At 34.8% G+C, this 13,977-nt stretch overlaps 1 protein-coding gene across 19 annotated transcripts in view; it reads right to left on the bottom strand.

The window, feature by feature from the left end:
• The window catches only part of LOC143253396 (RNA-binding protein Musashi homolog Rbp6-like), a 283,959-nt gene that overhangs the window by 49,849 nt on the left and 220,133 nt on the right, over positions 1-13,977 (bottom strand). The window lies entirely within an intron of this gene.

The following is a 13,977-nucleotide window of genomic DNA, read 5'->3' as shown; positions in this document are numbered from 1 at the left end:
TTAGAACGACAAAAAAGTTAAGATAGCTGATTATATTATCAAAAAAGAAATGTTTTAACTGTTAATTATAACTTTATAAAAATATCTATTTTTTATGATACGCATATTACTAGTTTTAAGTGTTTAAAAATATTTGAATGAAAATTATATTAGATATTGTAAGTGTAAATTAATAAATTGACTTAGTTGTTACATCAGCGCTATTTAAAACTATCCATCTAATATTTTGTATTTTTTTTATTTGAGGATGGCGATTATGGAGAAAGATTCTGAGATTTTATTTCATAAAAAAATCACTTATATTCCGTCTGCTCTAAATATGTGTAACAATTCAATATGGATATTACGTAAGTATAATGGCCATTTATAACAGCGTAATGGAAAATAGCTTTTTCTCACTCTACTGACTGTTTATTGTGTGTCAAACTTATAAAAACAGGCTTAGTTGTTTTCAGTACGAAGTATTAAAATATTATCTATCAATCACATCAAACAAAATAGAAACGTCAAAGGAAAAATATATGAACCCCTGTAAAAGTGTTTTCACTGTACAGCTGCTTTGTATAGCAAACAAGTTCATAGTAGGGTTGATATAATGCAACGTCAAAGTTGAATGTAATACTGCCGTTTGTGCTCTGTAATTTCAAATAGTACCAATACTTAAGACTTTTAAAATATTGCAATTTTGCCTATAAATCAATTTAATGTAATTTTATACGTTAGCTATTGTTACGCAATTATTAATCTCTACATTACATTTGTAAATGTAACGTAACAACGAGTGCAAATTAATTTTTTTTTTTTTTCAATCAGCAAGTTCTCAAAATATCTGAACCTAGAATGGGTTATTTGTTAACTTTATATACCGATAACTTTTAGTGAGCTTGTTAACCACTAGAGGTCACAGCCATCGGAAAGATTGGGAATTTTGCTTAAACAACTATTATGTACCTTCTCAGAAACAAAGTGACATTAATGTATCGGAAATGTGGTTTATGTCCTTATATTTAGCTAGAAACAAACCCTTCATGATCAAAGAATCTCTACCAATTCCTCAAAAGTCGCGAAGCTCTTTAAATAATTATATACCATGTCGCTTTAATAAATAAATTGGCATTACACTCCAGTACAGAAAATAATGAAATTTATTATAAATATCTAAAAGTAGAGAATAAACATGCCGATATTATTATCAGTTAATGCATTCATTAATCAGCTGAACTTTCCAAAGAACAGTTTACGATCCCTATAAGTTATTTTTTGTTGCAGGGATATGCTAATTAAACTCAGCCCGTGGCACTTAATGACGCTATAATACGTTTAATAAAACACCTCGTGCATCTACTCTTAGGGAACAAAAAGAGAGAATACTCTAGAAATTAATGACAAAAAAGTCACACTGCGTGAAACGACTTCATCCCCCACTGTCTGCCTCTTCATTAACGTACCCCCACTGATTCAGTCATGGCTTATTATGCTGAAATTGAGGATATGACCCCCCGCAACGGACAAAGCACATACATAAAACACATTAATTATATACCTTTGTGTCAAAACAAAAGAAAAGTTTATTAGTGAAGTCTGGCTAGTAAAAAAACACACAATAAAACAACAATAATAAACAAACACTGAGAAAAACTCCTGTTTAACACAAACTAACTTCGTCACAATGATATCTTTGTTTACATTATATCACAAGGATGACTTCTTTTTTTTTTTACATCTACTATCGCTGGGACTTTATTAATTTCGATCTCTCTATGCATCAATACCATATATAAGCTGTTTAATGAAACTTATTATCTCGTTCTCACAACAGAAATTCACACCATGGTTAACTGAGAACTACAACTGATAAAGTTTCTTTGTTATTAAGCACAAAGATGTAAAATTACCTATCGTTATCCGTACTATGCACAACACATGAATCGAACTACTAAGTTACCGCTGAACCAACGGAAGAGGTGTGTGGGAATTGGTAACGTAACGTCTAAAGATTGTCAACTAATGGAGCTGATGTTTCCCGCAGTGAACCACAAGTGATGTAACTTTTGCTTATTCACTTGCTTTCATAATATATCATTAATGGTGTGTGTTTCTGAAGTTTAGCTTTACAAATATATAAAATTCTAGAATGTTGGGTTTTTTCTTTCAATAAACAATTATTCTTGAATTGTTTTAGCTCAAAACCTCTCAATAGGTTATCTGAGCTTTGTCCGCCGCGGGGAATCGAACCTCTTTTTTACTTTTTAGCATTGGAAGTCCGTGAACATACCGCTGACCTACAGGGGGACGACTATTCTAACTTAGCTTATAACTTTCTAATAGCGTATGGTGTGACGTGAATACTATTTTTTCCTATTGCAATGAACAAGTCCTAGAGTGGGATAGCGGTAAGATTACAGACGTACAACACTAAACTCCGGCGTTCGATTCCCTGCAATGGTCACAGCTGATAACCAATTGTAGCTGTGCACTAAAAACAGCAACATAAACTAATGCACATTAATTAGTTATCGATACACCCTTTCCAATCTCGCAGGAAACAAAAACACAGTTGTTCATTTACGATATAAACAATCCTCTGTTCAGTTGTCACTGTACCAACATATCAATCCTAATATCAAAATAAACGGAAGTACCATTATTATTTTACAATATAAACAACCATCTGTTTAGTTTCAACAAGGTTTTACGTAGTCAGGTTTATCACTCATTTCTATCCATACAAATTATTTTTTATTATAACTTAACAATTAAAATTAAGTACAGTCATAATTCTATCTACTGACACACACCTATCGTTGACAACACATAAATATAAATAGTTAGTCACTATTATAGTATCAGCATACCTCTCAACTGTACAGTACTAATTATATACATATCGCGAGTATTAACGTTATTTTAGTATTAGTTTATGTAAGTTTACAATTACACTAACAGTCACATGACACGAAGCTTCGTTAACATATTCGAATAATTATGCTGTCAGTATCATAATATGCCGTATTATTTATGTTTGTGCATCATTGTGCTAGAAGCTTTACTGGTATAACTGTCTCATTATACAAGTCATAACTTGGCATTTAGCATAAATTACGATTTTCTAAATTAAAATTATTGTCTTTTTCTTAGCGCTGAACCACTAGAGAGAAGGTATCCACCGACATCTCTTGTGACCGAATAGTAATAGTTGACCGTCAGCTTCATAGCGCACCCATGGCTCCAGAATCAGAATCACATTTCAATATGACGAAAATCATGAACCTTTGTATTCGTAGTCTCAGCAAACTAAATATTCAGTCGTGTCTGACTTCAAAAGTTGTAATGGACGTTGCTGCTAAAGTTAATTTTCAAGGCATATATTATTCAAAAGGCAAATAATTCACAGTACTGCGATATTACGTGTGAAAATTAAACCCTTAAAATTAGGAAATTGAATATGACGTGACTACCATAAGCTCAGTACTTCTCTCAACAACAGTTATTCACGATAAATTAACAGGATAAAAAACATACGATTTATAACGTGATATTTCGTGACACTACGCAAATTACTCGAATTACCTACTAAGTAGCAGGTGAAGATAAATGAAATAAACAAGATAAATCACTTATTATATACAGTCTTACTGAAATTATGTTTTAAAGCATTAATAAAACTCTTTCATTAGGACATTACAGGGTGTTTCTGTATTACAGTTCACTATGCCATTTCCTTAGCTACTTATAGTGGCTAGTTTTACACTGCACAATTATATTATAATGGTGAGTTTAACACTGTAGGGTGTTATTATAGTGGCTAGTTTTAAACTGTAGGGTGTTATTATAGTGGCTAGTTTAACAACGTAGGGTGTTATTATAGCAGCTATTTTAACAATGTAGAGTTTTACACTGTAGAGTGTTTTTATAATGGCGAGTTTAACACTGTAGGATGTTATTGTAGTGGCTTGTTTAACACTGTAAGATGTTATTATAATGGCTAGTTTTACACTGTAGGGTTTTATTATAATAGCTAGTTTAAGACTGTAAGGTGTTATTATAATGGCTAGTTTTACAGTCCAGGATCCTTTATTCTACATGGTATGGGTACAATGATCACAAAAATATATCTTTAAAAAATTATTTTCACAGTTAATTTCACCCAATAGTTTGGTGCTATATTAACAACCTCTAACCCATATAAAAGCTAGTGTGTATCACGTCACGTCACGCTCGATTTCTCGAAACAGGAGGAGTCATAAAAGCCAAAATGCATTTATCCAGACAGATTAGTTTGATTACTATTTGTCCATTACGATTTTAGAGCCAAGTGCATAAAATTTATTATGAAAGTAAAAACATCGTTTCAATTTTAAACTTAAATTGTTTCTTAATTAAGCTATTTTCTGTTATATCACCAACATCTTAAATAAAAATATAAACCTCTTTAATCAACGGAAACTCTAAATTAAGAAATCAAAAAATATTTTCCCAGTTTTATTGTCTAAACATTTCATTTTATACTGTCAGTACATAAACTAAAAACAGTATCAGGTTATACTTTTGTTGCTAAGCAACATGACGTAAAAGCCTTTGTTGGAATCTAGTGTTACCTCGCTGTCCCTAATTTAGCAGTGTAAGACTGGACGGAAGGCAGCTAGTCATCACCACCCACCGCCAACCTTTGTTGGAACCTAGTATTATCTAGCCGTACCTAATTTAATAGACTAAAAGGAAGGCAGCTAGTCATCACCACCTACTGACAACTCTTAGGCTACTCTTTTACCAATAAATAGTGGGATTGAACCATCAACTCTAAACTGACCAGACACGCGTGTTTCAGAGAAATAAAAAAGAAAGTGAAAAACTAGGCTAGCTTAGTTCCGTAAAATTATCCATCACGCTCACAGATGCAGGCCTCAAATAATAATCTGTATAAACAAAACATACATTAGACCATCAATAGATTATGGCTCGATGGTAACATGTAACATGAACCACCACCAATTCCAAAAACTACAAAACCATGTGACACGTCTAGTCCACCGTCTCCTGCAATACACACTTCACATGCTATGTGCACAAACACACCACGATACAAACAGTACAAGAGCGCTTAATTAAACTTGATACTAAATATTAAAAACAGGCCGCCCAACAAAATTATTCACATCCAATTTTCATGAAATTACTTCCATCCTCAAATCTTTGTGTAAACACTTATCCCCCATTCAACATGGTACATGACAACACTGATCCTTAAACTTTAAGTCACCTTAAATCTTAAAGTCCATTTATTGTCTTTTATGTATAACTTTATTCTTTTCAGGTTCTGGCACCTTCACTAGGTATTAATCGGGTACTAGCCGCGCTTTATTCGGTCCCAACAGGTGTAAGTTCTTTTGTTTTTTTTCGGAGTACTCCTGTTTCCTCACACACCAAAATTCTCAGGCATTGGATCTCTAGATCCGAGCCATGATATACGGACTTCTTCCTGTTTGGTTTGGTCCGTTGTTGACAGTCACTGTCTACCAATTTCTTCTCCAACAACATGTCGCTGCTTCATCTTCCTTTTTGTCTACCAGCCTCGGGCCCGGCATGGCTAAGCGTGTTAAGGTGTGCGACTCGTAATCTCAGGGTCGCGGGTTCGCATCCCCGTCGCGCCAAACATGCTCGCCCTTTCAGCCGTGGGGGCGTTATAATGTGACGGTCAATCCCACTATTCGTTGGTAAAAGAGTAGCCCAAGAGTTGGCGGTGGGTGGTGATGACTAGCTGTCTTCCCTCTAGTCTTACACTGCTAAATTAGAGACGGCTAGCACAGATAGCCCTCGAGTAGCTTTGTGCGAAATTAAAAAACGAACAAACAAACAAACAATCTACCAGCCTCGTCACTTCCACGTGGATAACGTCCTCCCGTTCGGCTCATATAGAACGATAACCGTTCTGAAAATCTTATTTTTTAATCTCGAGCGAGGTGAAAGATGATTGGCCAATCTGAAACCATCCTTATTGATTAATTTTAACTTGGGAATAATTAATATTACATCAAAATTACTGTCAGAAAGAAAAGAATGAAATTTTGTTTCTCTTTGAAATGTACTTTGATTAGCCAGACTAACACACTATTATTAGATTTGTTAACCAGTGTCAAGGAAGAATGAAACATAGTTACTATGTTCTGTTATCACTCCAAGTTTTTCTTATCAAATTATGTTCATTTCTTAACCGACGTCTTTATTGATAATTAATTCGCAATTCCGTTTTGTTGCTCGTGGTTTTAACAGGTTCATGTTTTAATTTCCTTACTTGCATTCCCCATAAGTCTCATGTGTCTTAATGTAATAAATAAGGCTTAATGCGAACGAATAGAGGCTTAAAATCTTGGACTATATTTAGGAATCTATAGTAATTACAGTTAAGTATTTGCGTACACATAACTATGTTGGAGTTTTAACTTGGGTTTTAGACATTTTCAGTTTTTTATATTCCTTACAGGATTTGATATTAATTAAAGTTTGCAAATGCCTTGATCAAAAACCATTGGTTTCATAAACACTAACGTTTAACATTATAAATACTTTTTGGTATTCTTTATTTGAAGTTTTATAACTTTCATAATCTATTCAAGAGAGAGAAATAGTTAATAATTACTTAGAGTTTGATAAATAAGCTAAACAGTTTTGGATTTTATTTTACAAATGAATGGCGATATTCATAGATGGATGCATTTCATTAGGCTTAACCTGAAAACACCAGATGTATCCAGAGGGACTAATCACCTTTTATAAAAGCTATTTAACTGTGCTAATATATTAGAAGATCGCTACGGTGACACATGTAACATTTCTAGCACTAATAAATTCTTCTCTCACAGCGAATTCCAGTACATTCGACAGTTCAATGCCTTGAGGTTCGACTTATGACTGGCTGATTTCGTCATAGCCGTTTCCAGTGAAGGATACTCGTATGGCGAGACTACCAAGTGATTTAGATACAAAAATAAACAAACAAATAAAAAACACGTGCAGAATTTCGACATAGCGGCCTTCAATGCTTTCATCTCCATGATGGCTGAAAAACTCTAATACCAGGATGTTTCAGATAGCCACGAATTCCTAAACCACAATCCAATCCAGAGGATTAATATTATAATTCGTTAGTTGAAAGATATGGTTACAAAATACCATTGAGATGAAGTTGGGCATATTTACAGACTAATGTTAAAATATAATAAACAAGGATTTGAAGTTAACACATTCAATCTGGCAGTCACACTTCCAAACTGAGACGACTGTTTTCGTGAAAATATTGCCGAAAGCACTGGACCAAGAACAATCCTATTGGACCACGTATCTCTTTAGTTTACCGATAGAGTTTTAATGGACTTTTGTTCCTTTAAGCTGTTTAAATATGGTTTCAAATCCGTCCTTCACACTCGGTTTTAGGAATAGGTTTTCAAGATGTGCGCTTTAAGATTAACCTCGCAGAAGCTTGTTGCAATGTAAACTGTGGTGTTGGGTAGCGATGTGTGAGCATGGCTGTCAGATTAAAAACAATGGACGACGGAGGAACTATTTCCAAAGGCAGCATGAGATATGGAACATTGTTTTATAAAGTGTATTAACCCTAAGTACTTGATCTAAGCTACAAAATGGCCATATGCACTTTGCCTACCGCGGGGGACTGAATGCTGAATTTTAGCATTGTATGCCAGTAAACTTAATGTTGACCAGCCAGGAGACACCTCAGTAGAAAATTCACTTTTGAAATAGTCTATTTTGTGAGTAATAAATCCTCGTGCGTTGCAGGTGGAGATCAGTGTTATTACTCATATATATGTATATTCACGTATACACGAGAAATAGAATTACATGTGAATAGTCTCCGCTGGCACATCGGTATGCCTGTGGGCTTACAACGCCAGAAATCGGGTTTCGATACCTATGTTGGGCAGAACACAGATAATAGCCCTTTGTGTAACATTGTGCTTAACTTCAAACAAACTGATTACAAACATAACACTCACCATAATAAATACAGGTTTCAAGACTACAAAGCTACAAAATGGACTATCTTCGCCCTGCCCGCTGTGTTATCGAAACCTGATTTTTAGCGTTATAAGCCCTGTCGAAGAGTACTTGTGTCAGTCATGCGAGGTTCTCGAAGAAAGCTCCATCCAGCGGACAGAAAATAAAATATTTCAATGTTAGAAAAGTACTTTTAGTCACTATAACGTGTTGTACATTACGTTTGGTCATACTTCAGAAACCTCTCTGTAATAAATACTTCGAAAGTTTTTACATTTATATTTAAATAGATGTAAGCTACGTGACTAAATAGTTTTTATAAGAAACTGTATTACGTACTAGTTTCTTAAAGTACCTAAGGCAAATGTAATACTGTGTTCTTTCAACATTTCTTGGAATAATTGCAAGTAGTTTTGATTCAAAATGAAGACAGGATGTTTAACTGTGTGCGAAGCTAAGTAACTCAGGATAAAGTATTACTGCTTCAAGACAAAGTTCCTTGACCACTAGATATAATCTTACAATAGAATAGTGTATATAAAATAAAACATACAGTCAGATTAATTCTATAAATTCCATTTTCAATAAATCTCAGCTGTGACACACTAGCGTAAAATCCCATTTTCACTAAACTTTAGGTGTGACACAGTGACGTGAAATCTCATTTTCACTAAACTTCAGCTGTGACACACTGACGCGAAATCTCATTTTCACTAAACTTCAGCTGTGACACACTGACGCGAAATCTCATTTTCACTAAACTTCAGCTGTGACACATTGATGCGAAATCTCATTTTCACTAAACTTCAGCTGCGATACAGTGACGTGGGATCCCATTTTCTATAGACTTGAACTACAATGTTATTAGAGACTGGGCAGCGAGAGATGTTCTGAATATTTAAGATTCATTTTGAACATTTAGATTGAGTTGAAGTTAAATTATTATTATGTGATCAGTAATAGAAATAATGATACATAATTCGAAAGTTCCAGTATCTATCTATTATATCTGTGGTATAATAATGGTGCCATTTTGGTATGCCTTCGACATTTGTAGTAGCTCAATGATAAGACGATAATGAAACCAAAACCTAGAACGTTATATTTGTGAGACAGCAACAGGGTGGAAGACGTTCCATTATGGCATATGCTTTGTTCTCGTGCACACTGACTGCTTCCTTATGTGGGGTGAACGATTTTCTTCAGAATCTTCGTGTAATAAGAGCATGACAGCCCAATGAACAGGATATCCCGAATCTCAGTGACTACGCTTTTGGCGTTTCTTTGTTTCTGGGATGTGGTAATTTCTTTTGTAAAGAGGTGTGTATGTACGTTTTCAGCGTTAGATGTAGATAGTAGTAATAAAGCTGCTCGATATGACGCCCATCTGTCCAGATTATCCAATCAGCGTGAGTCCCTGGTGTCGCTAAATTCAACTTAATTATTTCCTCTCAGGTTTATATTGTTCCGACCTATGATCTTCAACATAGCTATATCGTCAGTCTTGTCGACTGTTATTTTTAGTAAAACAGAGCTTGTTATTTTGGGCAAATGCAGTACATATTTTCCTCTTGCCTCAATTAAGGCTACCTGCCGTACTGATTAGGACACTCGACTCGCACTCTGTGGGTCGCGAGTTCGAATCTCCATCACCGAATATATGCTCGTCCTTTCAGCGCTGGGAGCGTTATAATGTAAAGTTTGATCCCACTATTAACTGGTAAGAAAATAGTAGCCCTAGAGTTGGCGGTGGGTGATGTCGACTACTTTTCTTTTCTCTACAGTCTATTACTGCTAAATTAGGGACGGCTAGCTTTCGCGCACGTGTTTTTTGCGCGAAATCCAATAAACATAAAACACCTTCGAACTTCTTGATGGCTTCGATTGTAAAGACTTAAATAGAAGTCATAAAAAATGGTAGACATTTCAATTTGAACAATTAATCAATTACTTAGCAGTTCGTGACACAACAAGAGGTTTCAGTTATAATCTTTACAGACTGTTTCTTTAATTATGTATTGCATAAAATGACAAATAGATTACCCACACAAAAAAATCAACACCAGTACATTATTAGATGTTTTACTTACACAATAAACATTTACATCGTTGCCAAGGTAAAACAGGTGTGAACTAACTCGGTCAGAAACTGATACTACAACGCATAACGGTTACGTTCCACCACTCAATTGTACCTACCTTTCGACGTTAAAGTAAACCTAGCGAAAGGTAGTATTTTATAAGTGTAAAACAAGTTTTCAAAACCATACTATTTGTACCAATGAAAACTTTAATGAGTCACAAACTTTGATATGTACGTAACGTAGAGTCAGAAATGGACTTTCTTCTGTATTGCGGTTAATCCAAGTATCAAATTACATTTCACAATCACATATAAATCTGCCCCACACTTGGATAGGAGATCAACTCTCTAGTCCGAAAACGGTTCCCCGCTAGTACAGCGGTAAGTTTACGGATTTACAACGCTAAAATCAGAGGTTCTATTCCACTTGGTGTACTCAGCAGATGTGGCTTTGCTATAAGAAAACACACACACTACTCTGGAAACGAAGGAAGTTTATTTTTTCAGAAATTAACAAGCAGTGGATTTTAGAAGTGAAAAAAATAAACAAGTAATAGATACATATTTATATACATTATGAAAATATATTTATTTGCTTGTAGTTAAGCACAATGGGCAATCTTTGCTTTGCCCACAACGGGTATCGAACCAAGGTTTCTAGCGTTGTATGTTCGAGAACATAACGCTATGCCAGTTGATGGGGGAAATATGTTAATGTGTGTGTTTTTCTTATCGCGAAACCACATCGAGATATCTGCTGAGTCCACCGAGGAGAATCGAACCCATGATTTTAGCGTTGTAAATCCGTAGACTTACCGCTATATCAGCGGGGAACGAATATATTAATAAAAATGCTTATAGAAAGACATATTATATGTATAAAGCTACAATTTAGACTGGTCGTTGGTGAAATTAGGCCCATTTGCGTGTAATAATTTTTGCAGTAATAACTGATGTAGTCCATTTTAGAATATCAAATCGTTTAAAAAAATACATCCAGCTTCTAAATTCAGTTTTTTTTTATAAATATCTTGCTTTTACCTTACAATAAGTGATTACGAAAGCAGTCCTATGAGAATATTAGTTCAAAATTTTTTTTAAAATGTCTCTTTTAGAAACATTTTTTTCCTTCCCTCTTCGCTCTGTTTGTCTGCCATTGGTTAAATAAATCAACACATTTCAGTAAAACTAACTCACCACCAATATAGCACGAGATGACAAAAAACAAACCTGTCAAGCAATTGTGACTTTCACGATTTAGCATCCTAAATAAATGGGAATTCAATCTTCTTACATTTCTTTATTTTCTACTTTAGATGGCTAGTGTATATACAAGCTTATTCAACTTTTTTTGGTCGAGAGTCCCATCTTTGAAGACAAAAACCAAAAGCCAATACATCAGGATTGCTAAGACTTCAGATTAAGCGAAGAAGAATGAAGCTGGAGAAACGAAGCCATGAAGAGTTGCCACTTTCACATCTCTTACTCTTACTTTTATTTAACTCTTTGTTGACGTGTCTCGGGACACGTGGGGCGGAACAGAGCGAAGGGTAGGGAGAAGTGAAAAAAGAAAAAAGGGAATATTAGATTACAGACAACAACGAGAAAAGGCTGTAGCCTAAAATTCTAAAAGAAAAAGAAAGAGAGAGGGAGATAGAAATGTAAGAAAATAACACAACATAGATTACAAACAAACGAACGACTATTCTATTTCATCAATTTCGACGAATTACCAGCTGCATCTCGAAACCTCTCAATTTGCCTGAGATCATGACCACGATGTGACGTCATCCCACAGCATTATTGAATTATTCAACTAGCCTTTCCATAGTTCCGATTACATGTGATGAATTGTGTTCAATAGCACTAATTTACCTCACTTGAAAACTTATGTTTAAAGTGAAGAATAAAACAACGTTTTAATAACATAAAGGAAATTTATTGTTTCGGAAAGCTAACGTTCAACTGATTGATTCTGGAGAGAAGGTACAACACTCACCACAAACACTTGGGCTTTGTTTGTTTTTGAATTTCCAGGGTTATCTGCGATAGTCGATCCTTATTTTGAAGTGACAGACTAGAGAAAAAGCAGCTTGTCAATAGCTAGTTTTTCTTATAGAATAATGGAATTTGACCGTGAGGGCATTATAATGTGACGGTCAATCCCAATATGTTGGGGTAAAAGAGTAGTCCAAGACTTGGCGGAGGGTGGTGATGACTAGCTGCCTTTCCTCTAGGCTTCCACTGCTAAATTAGGGACGGCTAGTGCAGACAGCCCTCGTGTAGTTTTGCTCGAAATTCAAAACAAACAAGAAAACAAACAATGTTTATAAATATTGAATACAAGTCAAAAGAGGTTGCAGTTCCACTGTAAAGGCCATTGGTTAGGCTAGACGTATGGTATTGTGTTCAGTCTCGGACTCCTAACCTTAGAAAGGACATTGTATTGTTGGAAAGGATTCAGAGACTAAGACGATACGTGAAAGGGTAATATTGGGATACAAGGATAGGTTAAAATCTCTGAACTTGTTTTTTTTTTTTTCTTGATGAATTAGAGGGGATCTGGCTGACGTGTTTAAAATTTCAAGGAGATTAATAGTGGTGATGCACTGGTGAGAATGGGAGGATTGAGGAGCTGAAATATAAATGTTGGTAGGTAAGAGCTATCTTTGACTAAGTCAGCTTTATTTTTATAATAGGGTGGTTGGCATTTAAACTGGGTTGCTTTCTGATGTGGAAAATGCAGTTGATTTAAGGGAGTTTAAGAAAAGGCTTGATGAATATTGAAATGATAAGAAGTGTTTTTGGATGTGCCATTTTCATCTTACAATTTCGTTTATTGGACGGAAAGGCCTATAAATCCTTTATTGTCTTTATAATATACGTAATGTAATTTATAACATAGAAATTACGTTCTGTTGAAAGTAATATTTGAGCAATTTTAATAAACGCAGAAACGGCAGTAGAGATTAACAAATACGACATCTCATTATCTTATTAACGTGCTACAGTTAGTTTGTGCCCACGTGGATCGTGACAGTAATTTTATGAACGTTCTATTAATTTTATGCCCACGTAGATTGTGAATTGACTTTGTAAAAGAAATATACTTTAAGTAATTCTTTTCTTCACATAAGTAAGTCTTGGATTTCTTTCACGTATTTCAACACCGTACAGATACGTAGATCCTTCTCATTTCAGTCAATTACAGAGATTAAAAATACAAAATATGATAGACTGAGATCTGAGACAAGACATTCCTTGGGATTTCCAACAAAACGCGGGAATCGTGTACTAAGAAAACTTACATTTAATACAGACTAAGCACTATTCCGTTTTATTCAGTTAAACAGATGAAAGGCGTACAGTAAAAACCTGATTAAGATAAGACTTCAACACTAAAGTCAAGAATAATCATAAAAATATGTTATTTCCAAGCATGCATAATCCAGTAACTATGGACAGGAGAATGGTTAGAGATTATAAGTTATAACATTAATTTAACGTATACGCTCGAGTGGCGCTGCTACAGCCTATTTGTTACATTTACCGTTTCTTTACGTTTCTGACGAAAGAACGCCCGTCGTTCGTTAAGAGATCCGAAGACGTTCCAAAACTAAGCGCGTCAAAACTAAGCCAAAACTAAAAGAAACGCTATATGCGTTTCAAAATATGTTCATTTTGTACAAAGGACTGAAATATATTGATATACAAAGTACGAACTGAAATTTAGTTTCGAACGTTTTATAACCACCATGAGCCTGGACATTCCGATAACAATCCGCGTCACATTAAAACAACTTTCTAGACTCACGAAAGACATTAACGGAAATCAGTTTAACAAGGAAAGAAGACAGTTTTACCACGGTAAATATTGTCCA

This window comes from Tachypleus tridentatus, chromosome 6 (genome assembly GCF_004210375.1).
Source record: "Tachypleus tridentatus isolate NWPU-2018 chromosome 6, ASM421037v1, whole genome shotgun sequence".
Lineage (NCBI taxonomy): Eukaryota > Metazoa > Arthropoda > Merostomata > Xiphosura > Limulidae > Tachypleus > Tachypleus tridentatus.
This window is presented reverse-complemented; position numbering and strand designations above follow the sequence as displayed.